Here is an 11,306-nt window from a genome sequence, read left to right on the forward strand (position 1 = left end):
CAGTGTGGTTTACGATAAAAGTAAGAAAAAAAATGTTAATAAACAGGAAGGAAAAAGGCATTCGCAAGACTAAAGAGACACAGAAGTTGAGTGGTGAGTGGGGAGACACCTGGAACAGGTGAGGGAAACTGATGACACAGAGGAGCCTTTGACATTCCACAAGTTTCTTACAGTGAGAGCTTTAAGACTGTGCTGCCTGAGGACAGTACCTAACATCATCACCCATAAAAAGCCGCCAACAATATGACCAGCTGATGGCAGGAAATTTTGAGTCTTCAGTCCTTTGAGGATGTTAGCTCCTGTGCCAAGAAGGGCTTAGCACATGTCATTAAGGCAAAGATCTTGACATGGAGAGATGGTTCTGGATTTTCTAGGACCTAATAATGGCATGAATTGTTAAGTTAAAGAGCACAGTAGACACGAGGTCTCACTAAATTACCCAGCCTGGCCTTGAACTCCCAACCTTCCTACCTCATCCCCCACCCCACCAGACCTAGTTTATTTCTTTTAGGAGAAAAACTTGATTTTTCTGGATTTCTCACACATTGTTGGTGGAAATATAAAATAGTGAACCTCTATGGAAAAGCCTGGTAATTCCTCAGTGTTAGGCAGAGTTACCAGAAGACTCAGGAATATATAACAAGAGAATGACACACACTTACATAAAACTTGAGTACTGAAATGCTCACAGCAGCATTGCTCAGAAAGGCTAAATGGGTTAGCAACCCAGATGTCCATCAACTGATGCACAGAAAACCAAACTTTGGTTTTCCATACAATGTAATATTAATATAATTTTGTAATTTTAATAATTACATTAATAACTAATGTAATTTTTGTGATAAAAAGAACAATAATAAAATAATAAATCCACGCTACAACACGGACCAGCCTTGCAAACATCAGGCAAACATGAGTGAAAGACATAAAATGTCATGCATCCTATTTAAGCATATAAAATGTCCAAATTAGGCCAATCTGTAGAGACAGAAACAAATTAGTGGATACTTAGAGCTGGGGTAGGGAATGACTGGGAAGTAACCACTAATAAATAGTTTCTTTTAGAAAAGGAGACAAAAATACTCCAAGCCTGGTGTGGTGGTGCACACCTTTAATCCCAGCACTCGGGAGGCAGAGGCAGGTGGATCTCTGTGAGTTCAAGGCCAGCCTGGTCTACACAGTGAGTTCATATCAGCTGGGGCTAACAGGGAGACCCTGGCTCAAAAAGACCAAAAAAAAAAAATTCCCAAACTAAATTCTGGTGATTACTGCACATCCCTGTGAATTTACTTAAAAAATGAATTGTACACTTTAAAGAGGTGAATTATATGACACATGGATTTTATCTTACAATATTAAGATATTAATTTGTGCCAGGTGTGGTGGCGCACACCTTTAATCCCAGCACCAGGGAGGTAGAGGCAGGCGGATCTCTATGAATTCAAGGCCAGCCTGGGCTACATAGTGAGTTCCAGGCCAGCTGGGGCTACAGGGAGACCCTGTCTCAAAAGGATAAAAAACAAAACAAAACAAAAATATATTAATTTGCAGGCTAGAGAGATGGTTTAGTGTTTAAGGAGCTCTAGCTGCTCTTGCAGATGATCTGGGTTTGATTCCCAGCACCCACATGATGGCTAGCAACCATCCTTACTTTAACTCCAGTTCCAGGGGATCCAACGTACACTTCTGTCCTCCAGGGAATTTTCGTGACATGAGAGCATATATGCATATATATATATATATATGCAAAACACTCATAAGATAAAAAAGAAATGAATTTGAGGGGCTGGGAAATGGTTCAATTGACATGACGGTTAGCTTTAATCATCAACTTTACACAACCTAGAATTACCTGGAAGAGAGCCTCAGTGAGGAATTGTTTACATTGGGTTGGTCTGTGGGGGACTCTCTTAATGAAGTAGCTGGAGTGATAAGATTCAGCCCACGGTAAGCAGCACCATTCCCCACGCAGGTGGTCCTGAATGGTGTAAGAGCGGAGAGATGGGGAAAAGAAGAGTGGAGATAACTGAGCTTAGTACAAACAAGCAAGTAAGTATGTATGCATTTATTCTCTCTCTGCTCTTGACTGTGGATATGATGTGACCAGCTGTTCCAAGCCTCTGTCACCGTGTGTGACTTCCTCAAAGTCATCGACTATAACCTGAAATGGTAAGCTAAAATGAACCCTTTCTCCCCTAAATTGCTTTTTGTCAGGGTATTTTATCGGAGTAACAGGAATAAAACTAACAGTTGGCAAAATGCTTGCTATGCAAGCATAAACACCTTACTTCAGATCCCCAGCACCCATGTAGGAACCAGGTATGGTGTAATCTGTAATTGCAGTGCTGCAACCACGGACAGGCAGCTCCCTGGAAGCTCTCTGGCCAGCTAGACTAGCCAAACTGGTGAGCTTCAGGTACTGTAAAAACTGTCTCATAAACTAAGGTGGAGAGTGACTAAGGAAGACACCCAGTGTAGACTCCTGTCTCCACACACAGGTGCATGTACATAAACTAAATGTAAATATTCAAAGTAATGTGTGTGTGTGTGTTGCATGCATGCACGCATGAAGAAGTAAGAAGACACCTGTAGGAATCAGTTCTCTTTCCACCATGTGGGCTCTGGGGATCGAACTCAGGTTCTTAACCTACTGAGCCATCTCACTAGCCCTTATTTGAGCTTTCAATCATTTTAAAAAATGAGACATACTTAAGTAATATACAGATGCATACAGAAAAATCAATGGTTTCACAATAACTTGTGTTTTAAAAAAAAACTTCAAATTTAACCACCATTTCTTGAATCACTTCACAAAAGTTAATGACCATCACTTTTAAAGCCAAGTATCAATGGGAATTGATAGATAAAATAAATGAATGTAATCCTTGCCCTTAAGCTTTTTTCTTTGCACAAATACAGGCGTAAACCAATCAAATGTTTTTATGTGCTTTATATGCTGTTATAAAATGTACTTGTGGGGCTGGCAAGACGGCTTAGCAGTTAAGAGCACTGGCTGCTGTTCCAGAGGACCCTGGTTCAATTCCCAGCACCCACGTGGCAGCTAACAACTGTCTGTAATTCCAGTTCCAGGGGATCCAACGCCCTCTTCTTAACTCTGCGGGCACTGCACAACATGAGTGCACCTAGCTACATACAGGCAATACACTCATACGCATAAAACAAATTTTTAAAAAATGTACTTGTGACCTTAAACTCTTTATTTTTCATGGTTCTAGATAAACTTTAAAGATAAATTCCTAATCCAACTTGGGTAAAATGCTTTTCCATTCATTTGAATGAAATGCTTCCTTCCTTACAAAGTTGAAAAACAGCACATAAAAACTAAAATGGGCCAGACATGGTGGCGTATGCCTTTAATCCCAGCACCAGGGAGGGGGAGGCAGGGACATCTCTGTGAGTTCAATGCCAGCCTGGTCTACATAGTGAGTTCCAAGCCTGCTAGGGCTACAGAGACACCCTGTCTCAAAAAAACAAAAACAAAACAAAACAAAACAAAAAAACCTGAAATGCTGGGGCTAGAGAGATGGCTCAGTAGTTAAGAGCACTTGGCAGCTCACACAGAGGACTCAAGTTTGGTTCCCAGTACCCATATGGACTCTAACAACCATTTGTAACTCCAGTTCCAGGAGATCTGATGCCCTCTTCTGATCTCCAAGGGCACTGCATACATGTAGTACACTTATATACATGCAGGCAAAACACTCATACACATAAAAAATAAAAATAAACCTGAAGTTATTTTCAATTTATAAGACCTCACAGCTGAGGGTTTAGGACAATAGAAATTCACTCCATATTATAATGATGTATACATGCCATTAACATTTCTTGGAATCTACAAAATGTATGGTACCAAGAGTGAACCTAAAGGTGTACCATGGACCTAAGGGCATGAAGAAGCCACTATTCTGATGGGGGAAGCTACGCAGTTGAAGGGCCACAGGATAAATGACAACTCCGTACCATCCCCTCCATCTTGCTGCAAGCCTAAAACTGCTCTTTCAAAAAGCCTATCTCTCTAAAATTGTAAATAATCCATGTCTTCAATTGCTATGTCATCAACCCTATTGCTTACTGGTGAAAACCGTGTAGGGACACACCTTCATTTTCACACTGCTGCAGTTCATGTCTGCTGTGTGCTCTCCAGTGTCATACTCAGGTATATGAAAAGGGACAGAAGCTTTTACATGCAGCAACTTTTCATAGGCGACAGGTGGGAACTGCAGGCTGGACTGGAAGAAAAACGATCTTTCACTGAAAACACTTTGGTTTGTGTTTGTGTCTGTGCAAGCGTAACTGTGTGTGATGTATATGTACATGTGTGTGCAGGTATATTTGCTTCTGTGTGTGTATGTGTGTATAAGTCAGAAGTCAATGTCGAGTGTCTTTTTCTGCTACTCCTCATTTTATTTATTTTTTTAAAGATTTAATTTAATATGCGTATGAGTGTTTTGCCTCTATTCATATATGTGCATCATGTGCATGCCTGATGCCGGAGAAGGGCAGAAGGCATCAGATCCCCTGGAACTGGAGTTACAACAGTTGTGAGCCACCTGATGTGGGTGCTGGGAAAGAAGCTTAGTTCTTCTGCAAGAATAGCAAGTACTCTTAACCGCCCCCCTCTCTCTCCAGCCTCGCCACTTTATTTTCTGAGACAGGGTCTCTTCCTGAATCTGGAGTTTGCTGTTTCAGTTAAGCTGGCTGGCCAGGAAGCCCCAAGAATCACCTGTTTCTACCCTGCCCCAACTCTGGGATTTACAAGCACACACTGCCACACAGGGCTTTTATTATTAGGTCTTCATGCTTGTGTAGCAAGCACTTTACTCATTGAGTCATCGCCTTAGTTCCTTATTGAATGTTTTATACTCTACTATAAATACGGACCACTTAAATTTTTTAAAATTTATTATTGGGGGGGGTGTGCATGTGCACTAGTATGTGTACAGAGGTCAGAGGACAGCTTTCAGCAGTCAATTCTCTCCTTCTATCATGGGTTTCAGGAATCAAACTCATGTCATCAGACTTACACAGCAAGCCCTTTTAACCAGAGATCCATCTCACCAGCCCCATATTCATCATTTACCTGCAAAAGGTAAATGTTATTTCAAATAAGTCTCTGAAACCTTAATATAAGCTATGTGTTTTGTAGAAGCAAGCTAAGAAGATGGCTTCCATTTGCTGCATAAAAGCTTCAAGACTCAGTCTGTCAGCCTAATCTCAGTGTCTCTGTCTCTCTGTCTCTCTCTGTCTCTGTCTCTCTCTCTCTCTCTCTCTCTCTCTCTCTCTCTCTCTCTCTCATAGTTAAAATTCTACTGGCATCTCCATTTCCCTGCTGCTAATATCCAGACTCAGTCTGAAAATTATCAGTTCCCATGTGGAGATCTGGAAATCAGTCCTGTGAAGAGGACCATCGAGTCCCTGCCTGCAGACCTAGCTGGCTGGTGTCTTCCTCTGAGAAGCAGAGTGAGCTTCCAGGACAAGCCTGACCCACTTATTTCCTCAGGGAATGAGCAGAGCATGCACTGGCCCAGACATTCTTTCTGTTTCAAGATAGCAACAGGACCTCAAGTTTTCTCAACTCTCAGGCAGACCAGGGGTCAAGGTTACATCCTCCCTCACCCCAACCCTCCTCTCTTGCTCCTCTGTGGCTCTTTCCTGTAACTTTGCCCACCACCACTCTGACATACCCTGCCAGAACTTCCTTTGCCTATGAAGAGTCAAGTTTGGAAACATCCTAAGTACATACTGTGAGCCAACAACCCCATGGGGGGAAAAAAAATCAAAGAGTATTGGTTCTGCTTATGATTTTTTACTTTATGCTGGTTCTAAAACTGGAATGAAAGGGGTACCTTTTCCGTAGAAACTAGATACTGAATCTTTATCTTTTCCTAAGCTACTGATATTTAGAATGATCTTCTGAAACTCTAGGCAGAAGCATAGACAGCTCCCAAAGCCACACAGTCAGAGCCTAACCAGTATTCAGCACTATAATGTAGCCAAACTGTGATCACTGGCTAAGTGTGTTAAATCCATTTTGACCTATGAAATCTTCAGTTTGTCTTGAGTTTATCAAGATGTAATTCCATCTTAAGTTGTGGGACATCAGTACCTTTCCCTTTGTTAATTACAATATCTACAGCAACAGACACACAGACACTCTTTCTTTTTTGATACATACCTACATTCTCCTTTCCAACAGCCAGGACTCATGGGAACATATTCTCTGCCCCTCAGGAACCCTCTCATTTTTGAGATGTGAAACATAAAGCCCAGAGCACTTGAACAACTTTTCTAAAGTTGCACAGCTACTCACATGTGGCTGAATAATTTTATCCCAGTGTTTAAGTTCAGCAAACAGTGATTCATGAAAGCTTAGTTAAGTGGTACCTGTTCCAAAGCTGGCTTTCATGAAGCCGGGGTAACCCCTAAAGATATGCTGTAATGTCATTATGCATACAGTGGGATTTCACTTACTTGAGGTCAAGAATGGTCCAGAAATATTAAAGGGAAAACTGTAGAAACAAATAATCTTCAAGTTCTAAAGAAATTTATTATGGTATAGTCTGAGAATTACCCTGGCTATTAATAGTATCTTGCACTACCTAATTTACAATCTAATCTTTGTCATAGGTATGTTGATGTACAGTGTGTCTGTATGTGCATGCCTATAAGTGCATGCATGTGTGTGTGTGTGTGTATGTGGTGTGTACCTATGTATGTGAGTGTGCCTCAGACATGTCCTTGGGGTCTTGAAACCTGTCAGATAAGGGGACACTACTGTATTTAATTCCCAGAAAACCCAAATAACACAGATCACTACTAGGTTTCTCAGTGGCCATGCATCCCAAAATGGCACCATCAAGTTTTTGGAGAACAAAAATCCATCATTCATCATGGTAGCCCTTGGTTCTGTGTGGTGACTGCGTGCTTGAATGTGGCTAGTGCACTAGAGAAACCAAATGCTCTCATTTCATTTCACGAAAATTGTTTTAAACTTAAATAACCGTGTATGGCTGGGGGCTACTAGTCGCAGTGAGCTCCCATCCACTGTGGTGCTCCAGATTTAGAGACCCACCACAGTGAATTCATGGAATTCTGAAAGCAGATGGGCTGATTTAGACTTCCTAGTTCATTCAGCTGGGCACGGTGGCACATGCCTTTAGTCCCAGCATTTTGTAGGTAAAGGCGAGCACCTAGATCTCTGTGAGAACAAGCCAGCCTAGTGAGTTCCAAGCCAGCTGGGGCTACAGGGAGACCATGTCTCCTCAAAAGAACCCAAATAAATAAATAAATAGTTAATAGACTGCCTAACTCAGTCAACGTGGTCAGTCAACTAGCTTCCTAACTAACCCTTAGTTTTCAAGCATGCTAAAAATAATTGCTACCTCTTCCCTCACAGTGACTCTGGGAAGGAAGTCAGGTGAACTCCTATATACACAGCCCCTGGAAATGCACTCAGTCCTGGGGGGAGAATGCAAGCCAGCTCATGTGCCTTCTTGTTCCTCCCCACATTCAAATGTGAAATCCAGGACTTGGCCTTCTCAGACCCTTTCCCAAAGGGATGCAGTCCTTGCTAGAAGAATGGATGCCCAGTTCCAGAACACAGGACCCTTGAGTCCCTACCCAACAGGAGCCCAACATGGAGGAGTGGACTGAGATGAAATATGAACAATTTTACTTCTCCCTGATATACTGTGACTCTGACTCAGGACACTCATGAGCAGGACAGCAACACCATTGAAGCTTTCCTCTGGAAGCCACGGTCAACTTGGGAGGCAGCCAAAAGCAGACTTGCAGAGAACACAGGACCCTTGAGTCCCTACCCAACAGGAGCCCAACATGGAGGAGTGGACTGAGATGAAATATGAACAATTTTACTTCTCCCTGATATACTGTGACTCTGACTCAGGACACTCATGAGCAGGACAGCAACACCATTGAAGCTTTCCTCTGGAAGCCACGGTCAACTTGGGAGGCAGCCAAAAGCAGACTTGCAGAGGTAGAGTTTCAAGAAATTCCTGCGGGCTCTAAATAACGTGTGGAGCTCAGGATGGTCCTGAGACTGTTTATGTGGGTGACTGCAACCCTTCTTCCTGCCTTACACTGGTCCCAGTGGGAACCCAGGCCCCCTAGGTTACCTGAGGCAACAGGGGTCCGGGCAGTGGCCGATGGAGGCTGTGAGGAGCTGCTCTCGGTCATGAGGCTTGGGCTGTTGACACTATTTATTCTCTCTCTTGACAAACAACTCGGCTGTGCTGGGCAGTGGGATAGGGTGGCTGATGCCCAGTTCCTCCTCCTGCGCCTGCTGCCTTCTCGGGGCCACCTAGAAGCACAAGACAGTAAATCATCTTCCAGCACAGTACAGTCACCAGCGAAGTTTTGCAAACTCACAGATCTGTGGGTGAGGTCTGAGCAGCTCTCATTCCTTTTTCCCCTTGTTTTTCTGGCCTCCTAGGTAACTACAATCTGCAGAGCTGGAAATACCGTACAATGACTTCAAGAAAAGGCTCTGATGGACTAGAGGGAACTGGATTATTCATGCCTTCCTTGCACAAATATGTAAAAGAACATTGTACTGGGAAGATGACACAGTAAGATTACATTAGACCCAAGTGCCTTACCATTTAGAAGGAGAAAAAAAGACACACATAAGCAAGAAACTTCAATTCAAGTCAAAATGTGCAAAACAAGAAGCCTGCAGAAGTTAAGGCCAGGCTGAAGAGATGGCTCAGCGGTTAAGAGCACTGGCTGTTCTTGCAGAAGACCCAGGTTCGAATCCCAGCACCCACATGGCAGCTAACCAACTAACTGTCCATAACTCCAGTTCCAGGGGATCTGACGCCCTCTTCTCTCCTCCCAGGGCACTGCACGACACAGGTACACTTCCATACATACACCCAATACACACACACACACACACACACACACACACACAGAATGAAAAGAAAAAGAAAAAATTAATAAAAAAATTTTGGGCACAGAAGAAATTCAGATCAAAAATATCTTGAAAAGGTAGCCAGTCATTGTGGCATATGCCTGTAATCCCAGCACTTGGGAGGCCAGACTACACAGCAAGACCCTGTCTGAGAGGGGGAAGGGGGGCAGGGATAGAGGGAGAGAGAAGAAGGGAGAGGGGAAGAGCAGGGTAGAGAGAGTTTTTAAAATATAAGCATCAGCAAGCAGGAGTCTAGCACAGCCAGTGATGAATGAGAGGAGTAGGATTTGAAAAGGCAAGAGGAAAGGGCAGAAGAATCTGGAACAGAGTGGACTCCTGTCAGGGACTGGAGTCAGTCCCTCTCAGGGACCGCTTAGGAAACCCTCAAAAAGGTGGAGGAGCAGTGGTGAAGGGACTGGAATCTGGCGTCGAAATCGCTGGAAGTGGAGAGGTTCCGGGTGAGGCAGGAGGGAAGGAGAGCCAAAACTGGAGCAGGGAAGAACCTCCAGTTACCAAGCCCTTCTTTAACTTGTCTTTTAAATAACAATGTTAAAAAAATGGAAGGGAAAAAAAGAAAGGCTTAAGAAAAGAAATTGTGTTTTTTGTTTATTACATGTTACAACAGCAAAAAAAGACTTTCTCCTGAAATTGACCATTGATGAGGGTAAGATGAGACAAGTCAAGCTGCAATACCTCAGAGGCCCAAAGTCAAGAGGAAAGGTCAAGGGGCTGGAGAGATGGCTCAGCAGTTAAGAGTACTGGCTGCTCTTGCAGAAGACCTGGGTTTGATTCCCTGGGACTAGCAACCATTCTCAACTCCAGTTTCGGGGAATCCAACACCCTCTTCTGACCTCCTTGGGCATTTCATGACACAGATGCACTTACAGACATGCAGGTGCAATACACTCATACACATAATAATTTAAAAAAAAAAAAAAAAACAGGAAAAGTTGCCGAGCATGGTGGTACACACCTTTAGTTCCAGCACTCAGGATGCAGAGGCAGGTGGATCTCTGTGAGATCGAGGCCAGCCTGGTCTAAGTTTCAAGCCAGTTGAGGCTACAGGGAGGTTCTATCTCAAAAAGAAAAAAAAGAGGAAAAAACCAATTGATAAACACTTGACTCCATGGGCTGGTAGTATAGCTCAGTGGTACAGAACTTCATGTATGAAGCCCTAGGTTCAATACCCAGTGCTGAAGTGGGAAAAAAGAAAAAAATGCATACACTCCCCCCCACACACACACCCCAGACATCTGGGCCAGCAAGATGGCTCAGCAGGTAAAAGCACTTTACAGCAAGCTTGTCAACCTGAGTTCAATATCTGGAACCCAAATAAAGGTGCAAAGAGAGAATTAGCTACACAAAATTGGCTTCTGCCTGCCACAGATGCACCCTGCCCCACAATATTTTAAAACCCACAACTACAGTCTATGTATTGCTTTTAAAATCTATAGTCCAAACTTATTAATTTGGAAATTAATTTTATTCATCATCAAAGGCATCCTCAAACTTAAAATAGTAGACCTTAAGTAACTGGTCATCTGAGGCGAAATAAGCCTAAGGCTTGGGAAAAGGGGGAGGAGGAAAAGGAGAGGAGGGAAGCTCTAAAAGTTTACCAAGTGCATACCTAGGCAAACTCCATGCCCCAGGCATACCCCAAATGCTCAGTTTAAAGCTATGCCATAAACTCAGTTTCAAAACGTTTCAGTGTATTTTAGGAAAACTGTTATTTAAACAAGGAAATGGGTAGCAGGTGACTAAAAATGCAATTATTTTAGATTATATTTAATATCGATTTCAAATTACTTGCAAGTGATTTTAAAAAGCAGCTGTTTGGATTTTTAAGGATTCATCTAGCATAGCAAAAGTCTCCTGGTGTGAAAAGTCCTACTATCCCATTTTATAAGTAATTTTGAGTTACTTTCATCTTTAATTCAGCAAACAGCCTCCTCAAAATTAGCCGCTGAAACAAGGTGATTCAAAATTAGCCTTTCCACTAGAATAAGTACTTTATTATAGTTGAGGAAATTCCCTCCAACTATACTCTTCACACTAAACACATAATCTAAATACTAAGTGGTCCTAATATTTTTATCTGAAAGCTTAATTTAGAAGTCCTTATTTTTGTTAGTATCATTGTGATGCCTTTTAAAGTTATATTAACCCAGTATGTTATTTTCATTCATTGTGGATAAACCTAACATCTTTGAAGCTAAAGAAAACTACCTACATTTTAACTTTTCAATATGTGAAGCCAAAGTATATGTAATTCAAAGCACATTTTAAAAAATCTGACGCCCATAGAAAGAACATAATCTTTAAGCATTTGTGCAGAAGTCTCATCTAAATC

The 11,306-nt window shown here is 42.4% G+C and overlaps 1 pseudogene; it reads right to left on the reverse strand.

Moving 5' to 3' along the window:
* Nucleotides 1-1,856: 1,856 nt before the first annotated feature.
* Nucleotides 1,857-11,306, reverse strand: part of LOC103744690 — an 11,424-nt pseudogene continuing 1,974 nt past the window's right edge.

Source organism: Nannospalax galili, unplaced genomic scaffold (assembly GCF_000622305.1).
Source record: "Nannospalax galili isolate Female #2095 unplaced genomic scaffold, S.galili_v1.0 scaffold4143, whole genome shotgun sequence".
Classification (NCBI taxonomy): domain Eukaryota; kingdom Metazoa; phylum Chordata; class Mammalia; order Rodentia; family Spalacidae; genus Nannospalax; species Nannospalax galili.